Source organism: Balearica regulorum, chromosome 1, assembly GCF_011004875.1.
Source record: "Balearica regulorum gibbericeps isolate bBalReg1 chromosome 1, bBalReg1.pri, whole genome shotgun sequence".
In the NCBI taxonomy this organism is placed as follows: Eukaryota; Metazoa; Chordata; class Aves; order Gruiformes; family Gruidae; genus Balearica; species Balearica regulorum.
This window is the reverse complement of record NC_046184.1, coordinates 152,940,914-152,966,080: the sequence shown is the minus strand read 5'-3', so window position 1 is coordinate 152,966,080 and position 25,167 is coordinate 152,940,914. Positions and strand designations below refer to the sequence as shown.

General features: G+C 41.1%; 1 long non-coding RNA gene across 1 annotated transcript in view; it reads left to right on the top strand.

Annotated features, from left to right (window-relative positions):
• Window positions 1-25,167, top strand: part of LOC142599459 (uncharacterized) — a 425,989-nt gene that overhangs the window by 309,527 nt on the left and 91,295 nt on the right. The window lies entirely within an intron of this gene.

The following is a 25,167-nucleotide window of genomic DNA, read 5'->3' as shown; positions in this document are numbered from 1 at the left end:
TCCCTTGAGGACCTGGGAAGGGCTGAGGCTATTGTGAAGGGGAAGTCACAGGACACAGGGAGGAGAAGTGGAGTCCTCATGGCATGGTGCTGCAGGAATGTAGGATGTACATCCCTGGGAAGCCAGGCTTTTGCCCATCCACTCCTCCTGAAACTATTTCTTTCCTCAGTACATTTAGTGACTTCACTAGTGTTTTGGTAAAAACTATATGGGATTAAATGCTGTTAGATTATTAAATACTTACAAGCACTTAGAACAGTGTTTGAGTGAATTGTTCATAAAGTACAGATTTGTAAAGGAAAACAAGGGGAAGCTGTATCACCTTTGAGGTGAAAAGACACTTTTCTAATCTTAGTTATGTTAGTATAAATCAGAAGTAACACCAAGTTGACCTGATGCAAGAAGTTGTTTTATAATCATTGGCAAAAGATAAAACATGCTCATGCTGTACAATGATGTCCGCATTTTATTACTTTAGCTATGTCAGAAATTCTGAATATTCATTTGTAAAGAATAGCTTCCACTAGCACTTGTAAAAAAAGTAACCAGAAGGTCATCAACAAGGGAGCTGAGAGAATAATGGATCATTAATAATGTATTAAATTTATTTCAGTCTTTATCTATTAATGAATTATCTTCAATCATCTTATAATTTTCTTGAATGTATTTGTAATTCAAAAGTACTCCCTATGCAATTTCTCAAAAAAATTATTGCTCTAAATTTTTCATGGTCTTTTTGTGGATAGAAAGTAGCTGAAATTTGAATTAAATTAGTTTGGTTTTAATAGAACATACAGAGTAGGAGTTTCTGTTTCTGTTCCCACACAAACACATTTCTAAGAATTGTGTTACCTATATGGCAATAAATTTTTAACCAAGAAGTCTCTTCCTCTAATATTTTTCCAAATGTTCCATTTCCACCAGTACCCTAGTATGATGTGCAAGTGGGCTAGGGCAGTCACTGAAATTCAATACCTAGAGTTTACTGCCTGGTTTTGTCACAATGTTTTCTTCCTAAAAGAACAACCTCTGCTATGAGTATACACTCACCTTTTGAAGAATTTAAGTCCTGGAAAGTCATAAAAAGAATCTTTTCTTTTTTTTAATACATCGAATGGTAGTGGTGTAGTAGCTGACCAGTTGTTTTTTTTTTCCTGTACAGGCTATAAATAACTCCAATGACCTTAAAGGGAATCTTTGGTGATAAAGAGAAAAATGCAAAATTCTCATTTCTCTTTCCAGCACACCAAAATGATATCTTGTACCCCACTGACACTTTTAGATATTGTGAGTTGACTTTATCTTTACCTCTAATACTTTAAGTTACAATAGTGATGACCATACCTGCACCAGAATCCTGCAGTCATAATATGAGTGACTGAAAAAGAGATTATATTTAATTTTCATGGCATAGTAATAGAACTGATCTATGTTGACATGCCATATTTGTATAGATACTTAGCTCATACAACTCATTCCAGTGTGCAGAGATGTGCAGAGGTTCCTTCCATGTGAAGATCCAGCAGCCTTTTCTGAAATAGCTAGAGGTGAAGGAGTCTTACTCATTTGGAAAATATTCTCACAGGTTGGCTCATTTTGAAACTCAATTTTTCATCACTGATTATGATAAGTGTCTGGTAAGTCTGCATTATCTGTCCAAACTCGATGAACCTCTAGAGACACCCCTATTCCTGTGTCTTTAGCAATAACTTCTTGGCCCTCAGTTAGTGGTGTCCAGCTGGCATCTGTGCATCTTTAATAATTTCTCAGGAATGAAAATACGTGTGCCTACCTGAGACACAAAGTCAACTACATTCAAAACATTATTAATTCCCACATTCATATCATGGCTGTGTTTTTTGAATGCCATTTCAAATAGGTTTCTAATAGGCAAGGAAACCAGCCACTACATCTCATCTCCATCTGCATCTCAAATTCACAGCACAAAATGTCACCTCTATCAAGTTGAAAAGAGAAAAACAACTTCAGACCTTCTGAATAACACTGAGTCTGAGTCTTCTTCCAAGTTCCAAGCTCTTGTCTCTTGGTCACTCGCCCGTTCATTTCATTGGCACAGGCTTCATTTTTTTCCCACTCCTTTAGCCATATGCGATGCCATTAGCTACTCTGCCTCGGGCTCTGCCCAGCGCCTGGTGCTGTGCAAGGGAGCTCATGAAGTCCACGGACAGACTTTGGATGAAGCTCTGACCATGGTACTACAGCAGCTGCAGACCCTCTTCTGACTGCCCCATCTGCTAACTTGCTCCCCATGGAGAAAAACCCTAGTGGGAAGATACAAACATCTGCAATCAGTGCTGACATCTAAGTACAGTCATTAAAATATTTTGGGTTTCTTGGCATCAGTTCTGGGAGGCAGCAGCTCACACTGAAAACACAGTAGTATTTTTTTTTTTTCCTGGAAACATCAAGCATGCTTTAATCCAAGTAGTATTTTCTTGTGAATAGAATCAAAGAATTTAGGAAAGTATTCAGGGGCACAGAGTTTCCAGATTCAATTATAATTAAAGGCTATAAATACTCATAAAGAGAGGGTGGCACTCAGGTTTAGGGATCAAGCTGAGTAATCCTCATCTGGAGCTTTCTTGTATTTAAATGATCATGTTAGATCTTGATAAGACAGTGACTTATCTAAGACAGAAACTTGCAAAATCTCCATCACATCAGAACAAAGCACATTCTGCCAGGCTTTTTAATACCAGAACAGGTCAGGCAGGCTCATCTGCAGACAGCTCCAATACCAACTGGAAAAGGACAACATTTTCCAGTGACTTCAAACAGGTATGAAATCCTGCCTAGCCCCACCTGTAGTGAGCACAAAACAGCCACCAGACAAAACCAAACACGAGATTCCTAATCTGGTTGCTGGAACTCAGTCAGTGATCACCCACGGTGAGCAAGGAGCAAATGCACCAGGACCATCAGGGGAAAAAAAGGCGGGCTGGTCCCTTAGCACTACTCGCACAAATCTCTCCAAATGCAACCAAGGGGTGTGATGTGCAGCAGATATGCTGTATCGCACAGATGCAGGCATGCCTGCATGAATTGAAAAGACTGAATCCAGTGAGCAGAGTTTCAGCACGTAAGCCTTTATGTGAGAGCAGAAAATATAAAGGGAGCTAGTGATCATAAAACTTCCTGGCATCATCTGACACAGCAAGGGCAGATGGAACACATCTAATTTTAATCTTTCCTTCACGTGAGTGGTTTTTCCTTCCCCTCAAACACAGCGAAGATGCTTTCTCTGACCATAAACTGTTCAGCAGGGACACCGCCTAACTTAGTAAAGGCGATTTATGCTCATCTGGCAAAGTTGCCAATCTCCATGTGCAGGCTCAGTCTGTCTGTGCTGGCTAACAAATGGGGGGGCAATGGTGGGAAAAGAGGGGGAGACTCCAGTCCATAGAAAGACTGCCCTTTCCAATAGCACATCTTTGTCCAGGTAGGTCAGATCCTGAGCACCTCAGCCTCCTTCCCAGCTTTTGCCACTGCTCTTTTAGACCATTTTGGCTTTATGCGTCAAGCGCTTGCCTGCATAGCCACCACACAGACCACCTTTCAGCCAGTGTTCTCCAGAGGCTCCTTACTCCCATTGGGAATGACCTCCTAAACTCAACAGCCTTCCCCTGTTGCAGATTGCTTTAAAGATCACATTTCCACAGAAGTGTACAAAATGACCACCAGATCTGTGGGGTTTATATATATACATATATCTATATCTATATATAAAATTGTTAGCCTAACCCAAAATGTGTTCACTGGATTTGAAGTTAGAGGGGGAGAGAACTCCCGTTGCATTTTACCTTCACAATGGTGCTGGAATGGTTGAATAAAGTGTGGCCCCGCTGCCCATATGCCATTCAGCTTCTGTCTGTCTTTTTGTTTACACTGGGAATACAATAGGAACTATAGTCCTTCCAATGCATCATTTATAAGTGTATTCTACCTCTGAATGTACAGACAGAACTGGCTCTGTGAATGAGCTCTGTGAATATTGCCAAGACACTGTGCTTTGTTCAGCATTATTCTTCACAATAGATACCACACTTTGGAAGTAATTTTAAAAAGGGAATCAAAATAGTGGTACTTTTAGCCTTTGTTTCTTTTATACCACACTGCATTCTCTGTCTCTCACTCAGCTGCTTCTATTATACTGACAAATTAAATAAACCACTCCATTGCTAAAGAGGCTTGGGCGGGCTGGGCTTCGGTACACTGCCGCACTAGGAAGTTGAAATAAACATTTATGCTGGTTTTATTCTTAACAAATTTAAGCTAACTTTAGTCAAGCATCTTTTTTTTTTTTTTTTTAAGAATGAACAAATGAAAGAAAGAGAGAAAGAGGGAAAGGGGGAAAAAAAGAAAGGAGTACTTCAAATTTTTGAGCCGATCTGCAGCATCAAGGGGATCTGGCATCTGAAGCAATGAAGTAATGAGAAGCCATGTGTCCAGGTAATGAGCCTGCTTTTTTAGTGCTCCACTATTTAGAAGTCCTGCAAGTTCATTCCTGCCGTGGGGCCTCTGGGAGTGTGACTTGGTGAGTTACGGGCAGAGCGGTGTGGTGCAGACAGGGTCCGTCGCAGAGGCTCGCTGTAAGCAGCTTGCAAACTTCTGCAGCAAACTTTCAGCTCAATCCAGGAGTTTACCTCTCCTGCTGCAGGCATAGCTCTGTTTTGCAAGGCGTCTTGTTTGCATGCTGTTCAGCGTACAGAAATAAGGGCAGGTGGGGGGAGTGCTGAGAAAAGCGTGCAGGATGGCAAGGGCAGGTCTGGCTGCTTACAGGTATATATTTATAGATAGATGTATGGAAAGGTAGAGGAGTATGTCAATTTGTATTTTGGCTATAGACTCATATCCTCATTGCATCTGTAGCAAAGAGAGAAATAAGAAACTGAGAAGAGAGTGGCAATGTGACCTTTACCTGCGTCAAGGTGCTTTCTGACTTTTGGCTCTTTTCTTCAGCAGGCAGCAAACAGAGAGGAGAAGTGGGGAGGAATTTGTGATGGTCTGCTACTGTGTAGATTAGGGCCGTCCTCCGTATTTGCAAGTGCTGGTGCGCTGATGGGGATGTACGCTGTTTATAAAGGCTTGTCCATATAGTCCAGTATTCTGGAAAATACTGTCAAATGAATGGCGTTATTTTCCCAAACGAGATGTAAGTAATGAGTGCAACGTTGCCCGGATTAGGTCTGAAAGCTCCTCCTGTACTCCTGGGCTAGCAGTGTGTGAATAATGCAGGGCGAGTCTCACCCCGCCGTGCCTTTCCCCTCCTCTCCTAACAAAGCAGATGGACTACAGGCAGGAGCCTGAGCTAGGGAGGGAAATTATTTAATGGGGGGGGGGGGGGGGGGGGCGGGTTTGTGTTTGGTTTAGGGGATCTTAGAGGCGGTCAGCTTCCTCCTGAAATCGCCGCTAAATGCTAGCCGTGGGCTTCGCAGACGTGAGCCTCCCCTCCGAGGCAGGGAGGCTGCGGCACCCGCTGGGCCCCCTCCGGCAGGGACCCCCTTGGCGGGTCGGGCAGGGAGCCGCGCTGCCGGAGCAGCAGTGGGCAGGGAGCGATCGGGGCTCATCTTTTATTACTGAAAATAGACTTTCAAAAAAAAAAAAAGAGAGGGAGGAGGGGAAAAAAAAAAAAAAAAGAATCAACCCTCAGGTGAAATTTCCTTCTATTGTCTAGGAAAATTCCCTTTAATTTGTCCCCAGGGACATCCAGCCGCTCCTTGAGATTCCCCGCTCATCTCTGTCAACGCCAACGTCTGGGGGGCTCCCTGGAGAAGGGAGTGGGGAAGCTGAAGGTCAGGGTTACCCACTGTGGCATGACTTTTAAGCTAAAGGGGTTTTTATTTCTCTTGTTGCCGTGTCAGGTTTAATTTGGTCTGCATTATTCTAAAAGGGTGGGCCTGCTCATGACAGGAGGGGGTTAAATGGGATTACAAGCTTTAGAGGTTGTCAGCAGCCACTGCTGCCTGGGGATGTTAAATTGCGATTTAATGGTCAGCTTTATCTGTATAGTATCAGTGGAAATCTGCTGTTTCAGCAACTTAATAGGCAGGTGTGTTTTCAGGAGGGGCCTTTGGGGAGGGAAGAGGGGGGGGCCGCGGGAAGAGCTGACCCGGAGGGAGGGAGCGGGGTCTCGGCGCCCTCGGGGCGGCGCGGGCTGCCCCTCAAGCGGGGCTCGGGCGAGCGAGCGGACGGGCCGCGCCTAATTCCTCACGGGGCTCAACTTTCTAAAGGCAGCCGGGTAGCCCCGCACCTCGGGCCGGGGAAGAGAAAACAACCAGGGCGGCCCGGCTACCCGGATGGGGGCGGTGGGGAGCGCGGGAAGGCGGCTGAGGGGACGGCCGGGCGGGGTGGGGCGCTGGCGGCCCGGAAACCAACCGCCAAAGGAGCCCCCCGGCGCGGGTGTCCGTGTGTGGGTTGCGCGTGTGGCGGGGGTGCTGCCAGGGGGGTAGAAGGGGTGTTAAAACATGCTGAGGGCAGGCGGAGGGGCCTCGCCGGCAGACACCGGTATTGTCTGCTCGCGAGTGAGGGGTCAGTCCGGAAAGTTCAGGATTAGTAAATTTAATATCCTGTCAAAATTCTCATGGTAATGAGGCCTGGCCGGCCTCGCTGGCGCAGCAGCCCCGGCCCTGCCGCTCTCTGCCAGCGCCAGCGATTTATGAGCGAGAGATTGTGCTGCGCTGGCATGGGCCGAGCTGGTCCGGCCGGGGAGGGAGAGCGGCTCGGTGGTGGGGCCCTGCCGGGGAAACGCACGGGTCTGGGTCGGTTTAAGTGATTTTTTGTTCGTTCCCAGGCCCTCCCAAATGCTCCTGCAGTAGCTTGGCCGCAGTGATGGAGGTGGGCTGCGTTTGTTTTTTTCTTCTCCTTCCCGTGGCGCTTGCAGGAGTTGCCCTGCTCTCGGGATTTCTGACATAAAAAACAGTAAGAAAGAGGGAAGAGAGACAAAATCGTGATTAACTGTGTACACACCGTGTTACAGACTAATTTTCAAAGGGTAATTCTTTAATTTGTAGGGCTGGTAGGTTTAAAACAGCGGACAGGAGGGGAAGATGGGAGGAAAAGAAACCAGTAGGATCGTAGTAAATAGTAAACTGTGGTCCCAACAAGAGTATTTTTGAGCTGATGGATGTTATTAAAATACAGTTCCTAAGCGAGTGACAAAAAAGATGGGGGGAGGAGGGATGGAGAGGAGAGGAAAATAAAGGAGGAGGGGGGGAGAGAAAGTTCCTGTGCACTTTGTTCAAGGTTCTGCACCTCTCTAAGCAGCTGTCACATCCGTACATTATGGTACATTGAATCTGAATGAGGCTCTCCACATCAAAACCTTGCATCCATTATGATATCATCTCCTGCTCTAAGCTGTAATGCTTATTAATTCTGCACCCATACTCTCCAAGCTTCAGCAAATGTATTCCATCAGCCTAGCATTTAATTTAATTAGTACAGCTGGGCTCTCATTCTCCTTTCTGTGTCAGAGGTATTGTCAGCACGTTCTGCTATAACACAATTACTGATTGCTTTTAGATAGGCAGAAATATGATTAGGGTATTGGGTGACTGTATCATAAGCCTTATTAGATTCATTTGAAATCTGGAGATAAATAGGAAACTTTTATTTGCAGTGTAATGAGATTATGCTTATTAGGCCAAGGCCTCACAACCTTTTGCAAAGAACATAGTGTATCACTAGGATTATACTCTGGAACCACACTTTTTGCTCATAGCATCCAAGCAATTTCTCAGCAGCTTTGAGATTTAACTGTTGTAGCCCTGTACACATTTTAGAATTGTTTTCTGGCTCAGTGGCTGTCTCCTGTGATAGACTGTGTGCACCTTCCACCCTGTGTTTTCTTCTGCTTAAGCCCAGAAATCTGGGGAAGATGTTTTGTTCAACAGAGGAAAGATGTTTGGGTGAACTGTGGCCATATGTGGATGTGTAAACATGCTGATAGAGTGGACAGAAGAGTTTTTGCCATGCCCATTTTTTTTACTTAAATTCTTGTTTTCCTTCAATAGAAAGCTGCAAAAAATGTTTGAGGATCAGCAGTTTTCAGAAGCTAAAAACCATTTCTGTTCAGATACTTCCAAGGTTGACTCTTGAGATAGAAATAATGAGTTAATTTTCCTGTGTAAAAATTGCTGGAAAGGCTGCTCATTTCATGTCACTTCCAGAGAGATGCATTTAAATCTTAATGTATACATCACAACCTTTTGTATTATACTATCCTGACAAAACACGGGGCATAGTGTTTGAGAAGCACGAGTTACGTTTTTAAAAGTTCATTTATTAGAGAGATTCAGAATTCTGATCTGGTAATTTCCCTGTAACAATCAAAGGTACAAACAACCTATCATTGACTTGACAGGTTATAGAAAGGAGTCCATCAATTTTAACACTGGTGTCAAATTTAGGTTTCATTCTGTTTCCACATAAGTTTTGCTACAAACTCCAGTGGGAGCAAGATTAGACTCTTATTGGATCCGTTTCCTTTGTGAGCAGTATTACCCAGTGTGGAAGCATTTTGTAACTGAGCATGGCAAAACCCTGAGCCCAGTTTTGTGTTCCTTGTTGCATCACTTGCTCTACAGTTAAGAGAAAAGAATTTGGATGTCAGTATCTCAGGCTAAGGATCAGACTCAGGGGAGGAAAATGTGCATCAGTACTATCATGGTATTTTATTTTGCATTTGCCTAGCATTGAAAGCGTGTCTGTGAGGTCTGGTTTGTCTCTGTCATTAGCAGGCTCCACATTGCATAGTTTATCTCAAACATTTGGAATATTTTAAAACTGGTATGGGAATAAGCTTTGAAGAGGTCAGGTGAAAGTTCTTAAAGATGACATTTCTGTATTTCTCATCTAGTTACTAAGCGAGCATCCAGAGAGTAAGACACTTGCCACAGCCCCGTGGAGTCCTTTGCCAAAATGGACTGAGCTTTGAAGTTCCTAGCCTTGCCTCTCCTAGTACTTCTGCAGGTGCATCATGGTGCAGTTCTGTGTGATTCTCCAACTGGGGAATCTTGTGCTGTAGCTGTGCTTTTTACTTTCTTGGAGAGGAATATGCATCAGTTTGCGGTGGCCTCAGGAGCCATAGTATGTATGCTTAAGCAACAATAGCAAAAATTATTCTAGAGGAATACTTCTATAATCGGGAGACCTCAGTGTTTTGAGAAAAGAGATGGATCGCTCTCTCCATTTTAGGTACAGGCAAGCTCAGACACAAAACAGCTAATCAGCTCAAGTTACATATCTAGGAGCAGCAGCCTCACTAGTGCCGAGTCTACTAAAAAGTCAAATATTGAAAATCCGGTGTTCAAACTACACAAAAGAAACTATTACTGTATAGCTTTATAAAGAGAGATGCCACTTTAAATCAGGTGTATTTTGGAAAGGAGGTGATTTCTCGGATAGTTTTAGAGGAAAGAATATCTAGCTTCTTTCTGCCAACTAAAAAAAGATGAACAGCAACTCTGTTTTATACCGGCTCCCAAAGTGGCAGAGATGACAAATGCCACAATTTTCCAGTATGTTGCTTCATCAAGAAAATATTTTAAAGTGTGGCGTAATTGCTGTATGTGAGAATGAACTAGTGGCCCTGTTCATTTGTCCCCCGTCACCATCATCCTGATTTGCAGTGAGCAACAGGGTTATTCACATGCTTAGATTACACACATGCTTCGGTGCTCTGCTGGATCAAGGCCTAATTGACACCCTAATTGACAGGCTCAGTTGAGAGACTGAAGACTAAATTGGGCTTGGAAGCTGAAACGTGATGTGTGTTTTTACCCTCAGAGGTAGTTTGTCCAGGCTGTGCTTGAGATGTGTTACCAAATAATGTGTTCCACCTTCTGCTGTAGCTTTTGTTGCATTTCTTTTGTGGCTAGATAGAGGACTTCAGCTGCTGGGCAAAAAACCCAAATATGTTAGCCCAAACTAATGACACATTGAATGCTAAATTGAAACAAACAATTTTATCTTTGGTCTTTCTAAAAGAACAAGTTTGTTAAAAGAAATACTAACAGCCATTTATTCAAAACCAGTTGATTAAATGGAAGTGTAACTAATTGTTAGATGTTTGTTTCATGTAGACTCAAAGGTAGAATCACAACAGAAGTAATTAGGGTAATTATTAAGGTCTGTATTTAATTCAAACCCTCAGAGAATATTGCATATTCATTCAAGTGAGCTATATTTCCTATTAAAAGGATAGCAGTTTCTCAAAGCTTTCATTTACAGGTATGTTTTTGGTAGTGTCATTTTATATGGTATCATGTCATCTTGCTCTCTTTCTACTGTGACAGTGTTTGTTATTCATAATGATGGCAATCAAAGGGGAAATGTTACTGGTAATTTCTGTGTGCACTTCTAACCCCCAAATATTTGTAACAGTCATTTACCTGAGGCATTTGAAAATTTGAAGATTGGGGCATTAGGATGAACTTGCCTTGATCTCTCAGCAGAATGTACTGTGTGCATTAAGATACTAAAGCTAGGCATTTTTATATACTCCTAAAGAAAATGCAGTGAGACATTATTTATAGAATAACTGAAAAATTGAGGCAGTACTTGTACCCTTTTACTGACAATGAAGAAAAATCTAGCTCTGTTTCACATATGATTTTCTTCTTTTTATAAAATGTGAAGAAAATCTACAAAAGAAATGTTTGGGAGTATTTGCTGTGGAGAGGTTCTTAAAGGGCTGCTTCAAACTGTAGACTGAAGATGAATTTGTATCAGAGCTTTTTGGAAAAGAAAAAAATAAAAGAAAAAAGCTTAATGGACACAGTTCTTACATGTTACTAATCATGCCGGATGTCTTCCAATATTTGTTGCTGGCAGAGGACACACACCATCTTTACAGGGCAATTGGACTGGTGTGGTCGCCTCCTGGATGGATTTACTGCTTGGATTTAAATTCGGATTCTTGTCTCGGTAAAGCCAGATGTTTCTCTTGAATTCCTGAAATGCAGAACTGTGTTGATCAGACAGAAAACAATGTTGCTTGCTAAATTACTGAGTACCATTTTTCCCCCTTTCAATCCTGCTGTAACACTCAAATAGTATGCACTATGAGTATTTGATAGAAACAAACACAGACAGGATCCGAGTTGTATCAGCCAGATTCCTTAGACCATACCACTCAAATGATAAGCTACTGGAATATTGTTGGTGCCATTGTTTAAATAGATACATAACAAACTAGAATTAAAAATAGCAGTGACAGCAGATTTGTATTGCCTTTTTCTATTACTGTAAAAGCGCAGTAGTGGTGATAGTAATACCTAATTAACCAAATTTACTTGTACAACAGTAGAAGCATAAGACCTTAGTATGGAGCCAGCTGTAACAATCTTATGATGGTCTGCCTTTCTAAAGTACAAACAACTAGTGCACTATGGAGCTGACCAAAGGACTAAATGGAGAGAAAGAAATTGATACAATCAAAAAGGGAGTGAGCACACGTTACAGGTGGTAGCATTACAATTGGCATAATTAAAACTCTGCAGTTGAAGTTGTATCTGCATATTCATTGTACATTTTACCCCTTTGGACATTATTTTTTTTTTTTTTTTTTTGCACCAAATGTGATATCCCTTCTTGTTTGTGACTATTTAAGTGCACATTGTTGAATGAGAAATAATGCAGGTTCATTACTAAGCCACTGGGAACTACTGAGATAGCGTAGGTGTCCGCTAGAAGACAGAAAACAAGGGGTTGCTCACTGATGACAAACCTTTTGGCCAAATTACTGCGCAAGCATTGTGCTCATGTGTTAGGACTCAGCATTTTGTTGCTTATCCACATTTCCAGAAGCATAACTAATGCGAGAAAAAAATAAAGCTTCCTTTCTGTCCCCCCTCCAGCGGAATTAGATAAGCCTTGCTCTCTCTGCAGTACTCTTCCACCCTCCTAGCAATGTCCTCTTTCAAGCTACAAGGCAGCCAGGTAGGACTAGCTCTGCAGATGTTGACAGAAGTCCTCCATCTAGACCCTGTTTCTTCTGCCCCCCCCTTCCAAAAAATTGTGCGCCTTTTCCACATTTAAAATTACCAATGTCTTTATGAAAAGGTGCTGTGAGAAGGAATACAGTTGCAATGCAGCAGAACTGAATTCCCACATCACCATTTTGCAGTAGAGTCAGGATCTTTGGGAAACAGCTTTAGAGTGTGCATTTCCTAACCCAGTAGTCCATTACTTTACAAATTTATGTAAAACTGATTTCAGAAGAAAGGCCATATTGTAGCACTGAATTGATATACTGTATCACAGTGGTTTTACAGAGCTCTCTATTAGATCCATCTCTAATGGTAAAGGAGTTAGTTGGTCAGATCCATAGTATAAAATGCCTTTGCCTTCAGGCACTTTTGACATGCATACACTCTAGAGTGGGCAGAGAAAACATGAAAATTTTAGGATGAAATTTTGTAAAATTACTGTTAACACTTACTTGACTTTGGTTTCCATTATGCACCAGCTTACACTCAAATTAAAAAAATGCATGAAGAAATTTTTTTTTCTTTTCAAGATCCTTGTCTAATTATTAACTTCTTCACAGTGTTTTTCTTGGGATGGACTGTGCCATTAATATTCCTACAAGCCTGCAGATTACAGCTGTAGTGTATTTGTACCCCTCCAAGGCAGGTACAGCTCTCTCTTTCCCCAACATACATGCCTATGCAGCGAGCAACCTGAAAACCTGTTGTGAGAGGTCATCAGTTGTGTGGTGCATTTTCCTTTTCTTTGCTCCTTCTCTCCACCTCAGTATTAAAAGGTATTCACTTTTTTCTGTTGTCTGCTACAGTTTTTTATACTTAACAGAACAGTACAGGGGTATTGGTGAACACTTCCCTTCTCTGCTGCCTTACTGCGTACTATCTGGAAAACAAACACGGTTAAGATTTGAGGGTATTTCTCACTTTCCAGCAGCTGAGTCCTAGATTCCTTTGCTGAGAATATAACAGGGTATAAGATGGTTGTTCGTTTCTTAGCATGAGAGCTGCAACAACAATACGACTTTGATATAGAGAAATGCACTAAAAGCCAGGAGAGTTAGATTTATTCCAATCTCTGACTTTATTTTCCAATTTAACCTGGATGAGAGTTCTGAAATGTGACTGTTGGTTTGTTTAGAAATTTTACCAACACTTGAACAAGTCTGCTGGGATGGGTGTCCCGGTGAGTTGTGTTGCCAAGCTGAGTGTAGCTGCTGCTTATGTTAGTCAGTGTTCATAAACTAATTCCCCAAACAGAATATACTTTATTAAAGAAAAGATGGCTGTGTTAGTATAAATGTGTCTATGCATAGAAACAAAATCCTATTCCAGAAAAAAAAAATTAGTCTACCATGTACTATAAAATGTATCCATTTTCTGAAAATGGGTATTTTCTATCCGATGACCCAATGCAAGCACCTGTAAACCTGTAGATCTCACTGTGGAAAGTGTCAAATGTCTCAAATTCCCACCACTGAAACAATCTCTGTTTCATCCGCCTATTCTGAGACTAAATTAATTGTTTTTAACATAGCATACAAGCATTTAATTTTAAGACTCTCTAGGTTAGTGTTGGTCAAAATTTCCCCAGATTTACAATTTTCAAAAGTTTTCAGTTAAGATTCCATTTTTATTACAAACCTGTTAAAACTTGTAATGACAAATACAGTGGTTTTGGCAGAACTACTGATTGGAGCATTTTTATAATCAAAAAATGGAACATGCTGGAATTTTTCAAAATATTGAGGTAATACTTTGAAAATTTTCTGTGGCATATTTTAAACATTTTTTATAATAATAATTGTTTAAGATGATAGCTCACATTGTTTACCTATATTGTGCCCAATTTTTATAAAAGTCAATAGATGAAAATCAGCTTAGAGGTAAAAGGCTGGAAGCTACAGGATGTCAAATGGTGAGAACAATGATCAATATGATGTATAGAGATGCACGTGTGTAGGGCAGTATAGAACAGAGGAACACATACAGTAGAAATGTAGAGGTTTGTTAAAATAAAGTAAGTGTTAGTAAGAATGAGAGACCTAATTGCAGCCTTCCAGTACCTAAAGGGGGCCTACAGGAAAGCTGGAGAGGGACTGTTTATCAGGGAGTGTAGTGACAGGACAAGGGGTAATGGGTTTAAGCTGAAGGAGGGTCGATTTAAATTAGATGTTAGGAAGAAATTCTTCACTGTGAGGGTGGTGAGGCACTGGCACAGGTTGCCCAGAGAGGTTGTGGATGCCCCCTCCCTGGCAGTGTTCAAGGCCAGGTTGGATGGGGCTTTGGGCAACCTGGTCTAGTGGGGGGTGTCCCTGCCCATGGCAGGGGGGTTGGAACTAAATGATCTTTGAGGTCCCTTCCAACCCAAACCATTCTATGATTCTATGAAGAAAATTAAACAGGGGAAAGGACACAGGGAAAGCAACAAGGGACAAAAAAGGTGTTTTGAAAAATGGTTGGTCAATAAAAGTATGATTGGGAGCTGAAGGGATAGGAAAAGGGTAAAGATCCCAAAACAGTATGCATGGCACATGGCAAACAAGAGGAAAGAATGTGAATCCAAATTTCATAGCTTGATTCTCAAGCATGTTATATGCTATGATATCATCATAACTCAGTCATCTTCATGTAAGTCAACAATACCAGGAAACTTAATCAGTGGAGCATTTGCTGCTTGTCTAGGAAGGGAAAGTGTTGGACTTAGTGTCCCTTGGGGTCTTTTGACACATCTGTAATGCAGGGAACTGTAAAAAGACTTCCCACTGGCATTTGCTTCCGTAGTTATCCCTGGTCATTGTGAAGAAGAAACCCAAAAAGTCTGAGGAGTTCAGAGACTAGAGACTTGAGACTAGACCTGAATCCTGCTTAGAGGAAGATGGGACAAGGAAAGGCCATTAAACCTTCCAGTAGAGTAGGCCATGTCTTTATTATCAGGCTCCAAAGTGTTCTCAGGTTCTTGGGTTTCATCTGCATGCTGGCCATGCCCTGACTCCATCCTCGAGGACAACCGGACATGCACCAAACTTTACCTTTATCCTCAGCGTCCAGGTTTCCATTCAACTGGATGACAGTGGCCTTGTCTAGTTGGCAGGGGGCTGTGACTCCAGGCCTTATGTCAACAGGTATGTAAAATACAGCCTTAAGCAAAGCAAAAAAAGTCAGATCCTTAGAATCTTAGGATTTGCTTTTTTGAGGAAGCATTGCTAAGTATTGGTGATTTCTAATAGTTCTATGATGTCTCTTGGACACACCTAATGCTGATTTCACTGCCATCAGAAAAGAAATCCAGCTTCCTACTTACATGGAACTAAATTTCAACTAGTAATATAGCAGCAAGAGTTTGTGCATTTTTCAAGTTGGTATGGCCAAGATCCTGATTTAATTATTTTGTCTCAGTATCTAGTAACAAAAATTACAGTAGGGTACCTGGTTTTCCCTGCTTCAAATACAATTTATACATAAGGCTACAGCAGGGTCTAGTGGTAAACAAAATGCAGTATTTTTAAAGTATTCGTAGGACTGACTTGGTGGGAAAAAAATCAAGCTTGCTTTTAATTCAAACAGGATATATGTTATACCAGCAGCTTTAGGATATGAGTGTCAGTATGGTGTATGTCAAAATCATCTTTGTCCTCCTTTCCTCTCTGTGTTGAGCATGCAATTATTGAACAGAGCCAGTAATGGTGCTGCGTATGTTGGCTGGAGGTTGAGGATAAAGGGTTTCTCTTATATCCACAAAGCATCATCAGCATGGAATAGTGTTCCAGGTGAATGTACACTGAAAGCAATCCCTAACTCTAAATTATTTAGCATAGTAAAGATTTTTGCAACAAAACTTAAAATGCTGGTAAAACCTAAATGAGAGTGTGCAGCTCTTCCCTTACAAAAGTGGGACTAAAATAATGAATAAAATTAATATGTTGGAAAAAACCATGGTATTGAATCACTAAGATGACTTTCCCATTCAAAGAACCTTTTTGCTAGTGAACAATTGCCAAAATTTAACATATTATTTGCATCTTATTCAATAACAATGTTGGAGGCACCCAATGCTAATCAGATCTGTCCATTGCTACCCTTTTAAAAGATCGTGTGCGTTCACATTCCATGGGATACTGGAACAAAATAATGCTGTGCAATTAACAACAAATAAAATGCCCACATAACAATTTCCATGCAGCCTTAAATTCTTGACAGTATTTTCTAAGGTAAGCAGAGACTCCTGAGACAGTGTACTACGACCTTCTGAATAATACCAGCCATGAAACCTCCCTAGCAATTGCTGGTTTTGTTCCAGTGACATATTGTTGAACCTGCTACACACATACATATATACCAATTAGTTACTCAGTTACCCGATTTTGAATTTTAAACTCGACTGTTTCCTTAAGTGAGGTAGCACATATACCATGATCACTGGGTCATATAGTGAATCTCTAACTCAATTATTGAAGATAATAATGAGAGTAAATATTATGGTTTATTAGGTGTGTAGGCCTAACAGCAACAACACCACTCAGTCGCTACTCGTGTTTGCCCCAAAAGAGAAGACGTGAATTAAAACTGATGAGAAATGCATTCATTGGGGTCTATGTCACACAGCTGCAATAGGGATAATTGGAAGCTTAAGCCCTAATCCTGCAAACACTTAAGCGGTGCTTAACTTCAGTGCATGCAGGTTGACTCAAATGCAATTACTCATTTTTTCAAAAGTGCACTTGCTAAAGCGTATGATAGAGAGGGGCAGAAATGGGGCTTTATTTAGCAACGGACTGCTGAAACTTTGCAAGGAAACAGACCTGTAGAATTGCAGTTGACTTCTACGCCGTTTTCACATAGCACATGAGCATGCATATACAGTGTTCACTTCTCCAGTGTTCTTCAAAGATGTTGAAATTATTAATGAAGTGATACGTCTTCAAAAGAGAATTAATAGAAAAATAGAAAGCACGTAGCAAATAGCAGTATGTTTAAGCTAATCTATATGTGTACACCTGTAGTACAGTGATTTGTCAGTGAAGAATGTGTTGGTTGGATATAGCTATCAGTGTTTGTGCTTGTTGTGAACTCACTCACCCTCAGCAAGCTCTGAGTTTTTTAATGTTATGATATTATTTAATTTTATTCTTTTAATCTGAAAGAGCGCCCTGAGATCAGTAAGGGGATGGGTTTATCTTAATCATCACTCCTTTCTTCATAAACATGCAGATGTTCAGCCTTCTAGTAACTCCAGTGATGATTTTTTGATGCATGAGGACAATGGAGTGAAGTAGTTTCACCTTAAACACTATTAAAACTGGTGGTGTGCTTATATTAATATCAGAAGGGCATATTATTGCCTGTGTCTTTTTAGGAGTTGGGAAAACATCACAGTAGAGCTTGGGGTGAAGTTGCTTTTTTCTCCTTTTACTCTCTAGTGACAGATGTAACATTGACAGAAACGTTGCTGGGCTTTTTTAGAAAGATATATTTTGAAGATATTTTTCTTAGCTCAACTCTGATCAACAGAATTGACAGTTTCAGATATTCTCATTTTTCCTAATGGGAAACTCTTAACCAACATCGCTTCTTCCAGGAAAAGACTGATGGAATTTTTTAAATGTTTATTCTCTGTGTATGTAAAAGAATTTCAGTGGGCTTTGTATGTAATATATGTAAAACATTTTAATGGTTGAAAATTGTTCTAATTCTTTTGGCTACCTCTGATAGAAAGCACAAATTTGATATCTTTTTGAAATATGAGGTTAGTTACCTTGGGTTTGTTTTCTTTATTTCTGGACCTGGGATCCCAGAGGAAATGAGTGTGTCAGGGTTAAGACTTAGATGCAGAGACAGCTTGTTGATTGAGAGATGAGTGGGCAGAAAAAGCCGTTCCACCCAGCCTGTACTTTGAGACCTGGAGGTGGTTCTCTGGTTCTGCATCTGGATGCACCTTCTGGCTGTATCTCGCTCCTTGGAGTATGTGAGAAGGTGTCACATTTGATGTCAGGTCACATATTTCTCCTGTCATCTCAGATGGCAAAGTGTGACATTGACACTAATGTTACTGTTGGGTTGGTGGGGTTTTTTTAAACAGGTATTTATAGAGATTTGTCTTACCTCATATCAGTAGCTCATCCCCATCACATCCTGGTTTTCACTGGAAGGAAGGACAGGCATGCAGCTGGCTGAAAATCGCTGCCTGGTCTGGCCAGGCCTCTATCTGGATGGCTTGAGGGCACCAGAACTGTGTGGTGCAGTGTGGAGCACACACCCCAACAGCTAGACAAAGCCTGTGAGTGCACAGGTGAGACACTGTTCTTTTTCTGTGTGGAGTCTCCACAAGGTGAGACAGTTTCACACACCTTGAAAAGAAGAAGCTTAGAGTACATCCATAAGATATACTAGACAAAGGCATCTCATTCATTATATACTACCATCTACTTGAGATTCAGGCTATTGAGACCATTTCTGAGGTACACACTAGCTAGGGTAAAATACTGGCCTTTGTAGAGTAAGCACTGTGAAAAAGTGATCACCATTCTTGTCCTTTTGAAATTAAAATGATCAGGACTCATGTGCTTTGCATGGGCATCAGCAGTTCTGTTGGGCAGTCTACTCTGCAGATAACTTCTTCGGACTTTGGCAGATTTTTCACGTATCCCCTCCTGTTCCCAGATCATTCAAGAGGACAGTTAAGAGCTACGTGAACCTTTTCCAGACCTGGGAGCTTCTCAGTATATCTGGGGAGCTTTGTGGTCTGAAATAGAGGCAGTGCTAGGCTTTGTGGTGTCATCTACTAGGTGGTGTTTGAGGGCAGGCAGACAAGGACTGTTTAGAAGGGCATGGAGTGATAGGACAAGGGGTAATGGCTTTAAGCTGAAGGAGGTAGATTTAGCTTCGATATTAGGAAAATATTCTTTACTGTGAGGGTGGTGAGGCACTGGCACAGGTTGCCCAGAGAAGCTGTGGATGCCCCCTCCCTGGAAGTGTTCAAGGCCAGGCTGGATGGGGCTTTGGGCAATGTGGTCTAGTGGAGGGTGTCCCTGCCCGTGGCAGGGGGGTTGGAACTAGATGATCTTTGACCAACCCAAACCATTCTGTGATTCTATGAAAGGGAGCTCTCCTCATTGGTGAGAAGTCTGCAGGGCAGAGCTGGCAGGCACAGGTTCCCTCTACTGCCAGTGGACAGAAATAGGCACGTGTGTAGCACCTGACCTATCCAAACAGGTTTAAACATCCGGTAGGTTTTTAATATCTCCAAGGAGGGAGACTCCACAACCTCTCTGGGCTATCCACCGAAGATGAGCTGAATTGTGCCTTAGAAGTACCTGTTCCCCTCCAGTGAATATAAAGGAAACCTAGATGATAATTCAGGTGGAGGCATCTGATTTCAGTGTAATAAAGCCTGCCCCTGTTGATTGCTTAAGCTAAAATTTAGGCAGCATAGAGATGGCCTGAATTTGGCTCTCTTTCATCATATTCCTTTTCCTTGCCTTTACCTGTCCTTTACTCACAGGTAATTTCAAGAATGTCTATAGTATACTGCTTTACTTTCCAGCCATACAATGCAATATTAAAAATTGAATTAACCAGTCTAGGTTAACCATGAGCTTTTACCCAAAACACGGAATAATTTTTTTAAAGTTGAAAATGGGTATTCTGCTTTTTCTTCTTTGCTACTCCAGTATTCTATACAATAGTAACAGGTTAATTATTAATGTCCAACTGCTGCTCCTTTTGAGGGAGAAATTTTCCAGGCAACAAAAATATGTGTTTATTGTGTAGCATGTGTACTATAAGTTCAATATCATGCATATGATGCCAGCCCAACTGCACAGGGCACGGGACTGGTGCAGCAGGACTTTTTTCCAGATGGTAGTAGCTCTCAGTGGAAGAGTCACGACAGAAAAGAGGATGCATCTGTAAGTTAGAGGAAAGGCAGTCCCAGTATGCTGTCCTCCACTGCATACAATGGCTGGGTTTGTCCTCTTCTGGTGCACAAAGAAGATAAAAGTTTTTCTAGTACACGAGCTAAAAGATGTTTTTCTTCCATATGGTGTGGGCCTGTATTTTGCCAAGTTGGGGTCGCCAGGTTACTTTCTTTCATTTGTCCGAGTCTAGCAGAAGTACTTGCGTTAAATGTTCTTCTAAAATGCAAGCATAAAGAGTTAATATGGAATTATATGCATACCTTCATTAATATACATATAGTTATGACATAGGATTATGTATATAAGAAATTCTTTGGGCATTTAATATAACAGTAATATGGAGTGAAAGGCCCATAAATAGCTGATGTTGTTAGTGTACCTGGAAATCTAGTGCAGAGTTCCTCTATGACAGTATGTGTACAGGTATTCTTTGTTCGGCTTGTTTGTCTAAGATTGACATCTTTGTAAATATTGCATAGAGTTTGAATTACTTGCTGTTTCTGTTTGTTTCTGTTGCATTACAAGTAGCTTCACGCTCCTTAAATGATCTTGGCATAGTTTCAGGTGAGCTAAGATCTAATAGCTTTTGTCTTTTATTTAGGGGCATAACTGACAGTTCTGAAATGTAATGAAATAGATTTGTATCCAAATGACTGGTAAAGATTTTCTGAAAACTTTTAGGAACATATGATCAAAATGTTTGACACTCGTGTCACAGTGTGTTTGTCTGTGTATACATACATATATATGCATATACACTGTAAATGATCACATATATATATATGTATGTGAATATTCATGCATATAGACACTTGCTCATCTAAAAATCTTCAAGATTACTTGCATATAGGGATTTTTGAATCCTGGAATTATATCTTGTAGTGAACAGGAAATATGATCACTCCCAATAGGAATTCTTTCCTTGATGAGATTGTATTTGTATGTGAAGGAGTATATCTAACATTTTTCAGGTGAAGGCAGACAAAGGTATTACTGTTATAATTATTTTTATTTTGTTTTCACTGAAAAGGGACACAAAAGGAACAAGGATATTTGCCAAACTAATATTGGAAGTCTGTAGAAATTAAATCTGATTCAACCATGAGCACATTATATATTTACCTGATGAGGGAGGGAAATTTTCACACTTGTTGCTCAAGTAGATATGTGAGTTTGGGATTTGTTTTCTTTCTTTTTTTTTTTTCTGTTTTTTTTACCTAGATTTTAATTTAGATGAAGAGGAATGGGAGTGTCTTTGTGGTGTCTGTGTAGTGTATTGATTTCAATGTTGTACTTTAAAGGGCTAATTTACCATGTGTATCTTATCTATATGAGTATGTCCTTCATGTCCAGTCTAATAAATGTTAAGTTCCTGGGTTTATTTAGTGGGACTGGGATGAATCAATCTTTTTTTATCCCCAGGGCATTCTTCTCTGCATCACAGAGTTGCCCTTTTACCTGTTCAGTGTAATTTAACCTGAGTCAGGAAATCAGTTGAAATCAGTCTGGAAAACAAGCAGATCTAAGAAATAAATGCTCCCCCTATCCCTGGGGGTTTAAGATCACAGTCATATTATACAGTGTAATAAAGCTCCAAAAAGCAAAGTAAAGAGAATTCATTCTGTCCTCAGTCCTCAGGGACTGACTAGATTCTTAAAACCAGTTTGGTGGTTGGTTGGTCTGTCCAACGAAGTTGTCCTTTCTACCTGTGTTTGATAGTTCTCCAAAATCTTATTTTGGTCTCCAGTAACACAAAACTTGATTAACTTGTGGTGTGGGAGCCAGTAGAGTAAAGCCTGAGTTCTTCACTCACCCGTGACCACACTCTTAAGCCTCAAAGTGCAACATGGCCAACAAGAAGGCTGGTATCTCTGAACTTCTAGTTTCAGCCAAAGACGGAGGAACCTTTGACTCTTATTCTTCATAAAAGACTTGGGTTTAGTATATGTCAGAAGTTTTTAGAAAAGACGTAGTTGAAAGGTGATACTAGCCTTATTTCTAGACAAAATAGCTGCAAATCCCGATTGCTTTCCTTTTGGCTTTAACCTGGTTGTAGCTACTCTTCTGAATTACACATGCCCAATGAAGCACGTCTAAGCAAATGCGTCATCTTAAACTTGGAAAATCTTAACCATTGCTAATTTGTGGAGTTGGGAATGGGGAAGGGTTACCTATGGATTTCCTTGAATTTCAGTCAGGTTTGACGTTCAAATTTATGCTGTTATTTGTAGCATAACAACAATAGCAATTAGAGTTCAACAGATTTCATCCATAGGTGCCACATTTGCATTTCAAGGGTAGTGCACGGTGAATGCATTTTATATAGTCACTCCTCAATGAAAACAGCAGTGGTGGCGGCAATATTAAAGGGGTTGGTAAGGATGCCTCTGCCCAGGCCACCACATAGCAACCACTATGTTTCTAAGGACAAATAGCTCTTGCCTGCCCTAAGCAACTGGATGAGAACATCAAAACATGCCTTGTGAGAGACCTCTAATACCCATTAGTGTTAGCAACTGTTACCTCAATCATGAATGACACAGCCCTAATTATTAAGGTAATTAGAAGTTATAACACTGGCAATATTAAAGGGAGAACTTCTAAAGCCCATTAACAATGTTACTTTAAGTGATCTGGCTGTGAACTGTTCAAATCTCTAATTACATTATACGTCTGTCTTAAAGGGTGATGTAATTAAGTGATGGGAGAGGGAATGAATATATAGTGACTACTGTGCTATACTTTGTAAGTACTATTTTCACAGAAACCAGCCTCAGTAATGTCATTATGTCATTTAGGGGTGGGTTTTTTTGCTCAATTGTATAGCACATGTAGCTAAAAAATACTTAGAATATATAAAAATGATATATCATGGTTTAGTATAATGATATTATCAAAATTAGGTTGGATTGGCTATATTATTCATGCATGACAAAGCCATCAGTGACATATTCCTGCCACCTCAAACAGCACTACATTTTCACTTCACCCTTTACCAGCGTAAGTGGGTACATACCAATATCTTGTATGCCCTACATGGAGGAAAGCTATTTTAAATATTTTAAAAGAAAATACCTTAAATTTTACAAAGATGAGTCAAATTTGTCAAAAGTTAACAACAGTTATGCTTGAGTCAGAACAGAGGACAGACTTCTGCAGTTTGGCCTTTAGGTGTTCGCATCATGAATTTTTGTTGAGGACTGCAGAACAGAGGACGCTTAGCACCAGCCCCTTCTTTTCAGATTGGAAAGATGGAAGAAACTGAGCATATAGTGAAAAACAGAGTTGGATGGATGGAGGACACTCTATAATTCTCCATTGGTCTTTGGTGAGTTATCAAAATTGTTTTTCATGAAGTACAAAAAGTAGAAGAGAACAGATTAGCACTGACCCATATTGAGTAAAATATTCATTATCTGAGCAAGGAGGAACAAAATAAAGTAATTCCCTCTTTCCAGCTCTTTTATTCAGAAATTGGCTTTTTTTTCTAAGCATGAAACCTCCAAGTTCTAAAAGATAGTGGGATCCAGGTGCTGGGATTTGGTTTTGTGGTTCTTTTGCATCAGCCTTCACCATAACCTCACCATTTGTATGTATATCCAGCCACAGTAGCAAGATTTGTTGTCCAATTAGGTGGTTACATTTAAAAAATCTTTCTTCTAGATTCAGTGGAGGTAGAAAAGGTCCACATGGAACAAAGCAAATTAAAATCTAAGCTGTTTTTCCTGCTCATATGTTCACGTTCGATATCCCCTCATGAGCTCAGTACTCTACTTTTCATATTTTTAGAGACAATTAGTGGATGAACCTTATACCCTTCCTGAAAATTCTATGGGGTGGCAGAAGTGAGGAGAATTTGTACTGTATACTCAAGCATTGCAAGGTCTGTCCCTCACTTTGGTGTGTGGGGACATTGACCCACATTCAGTCCTGTGTAAATGCTCCCCTGTATGCAAAGGCACCTGGAATCACTGAATCATAGACGGCTTTGGGTTGGAAGGGACCTTTAAAGATCATCTAGTTCCGACCCTCCACTAGACCAGGTTGCCCAAAGCCCCATCCAGCCTGGCCTTGGACACTTCAGGGAGGGGGCATCCACAACCTCTCTGGGCAATCTGTGCCAGTGCCTCACCACCCTCATTGTAAACAATTTTTTCTTTATGTCCAATCTAAACCTACTCTCTTTCAGTTTAAAACAGTTTCCCCTTGTCCTGTCACTTCAGGCCTTGGTAAAAAGTCTCACTCCATCTTTCTTATAAGCCTCCTTTATATATTGAAAGGCTGCTATAAGGTCTCCCTGAAGCCTTCTCTTCTCCAGGCTGAACAACCCCAACTCTCTCAGCCTGTCCTCATAGGTGAGGTGCTCCAGCCCTCTGATCAGCTTCGTGGCCCTCCTCTGGACTCTCTCCAACAGCTCCATGTCTCTCCTGTATGGGGCCCCCAGAGCTGGACGCAGTACTCCAGGTGGGGTCTCACAAGAGCAGAGTAGAGGGGCAGGATCACCTCCCTCGACCTGCTGGTCACACCTCTTTTGATGCAGCCCAGGACACAGTTGGCTTTCTGGGCTGCAAGCGCACACTGCTGGGACATGTCCAATTTTTCATCTGATGCCATCATTTACTTCAGAGCTCCAGTATGTATAAGCATTACTTGAGAATAAGACCTTTCTGTTCCCGCACTGACAGTTTTTGAAGCAAGGCAAGTTCCACCACGGTGTGCTCCAGGCTGTTAAATGTTTGAGCATATCTACAGGCCACTGTCAACAGCCATTGCATATCTGTGCTGAGTGGGGACACAGAACTGGAAAGAATTTGTTGGAGATTATAGCTGAGACAGGCCATCATTGAGTCAGGGAAGTTTCTTCGTCACCTTTTCTGTTCCAGTTTGTGTCTTCCACCTGCTCCACTAAGTCGTGGCTGATGACTGATGAGTTTGGGGTGAGCAGAGGGATGACAGGCTTCTTCTCTTTGTCCAGTTTGTATGCAATTTGGGAGCTGAGGGGGGGGGCATGCTAGCTGAGGAAGTTCTTCCCTGTGAATCTGGGTGCAGAGGTCAGCTGCACTCCTGGGTAAGAAAGACATTAGTTGTTTTTTGTAAAAACAACTTAGATGATAGATGAAGTGAAAATCTGTTAACTCTTGCTGCTGAAAGGTAGATCTCTTACATCTGTCCAAATAGTGTTGCTGCTGCACGTATTCCATTAATGCGAGCCACGAATGTTGTATGTGAATACCTGGCAAGAGAGA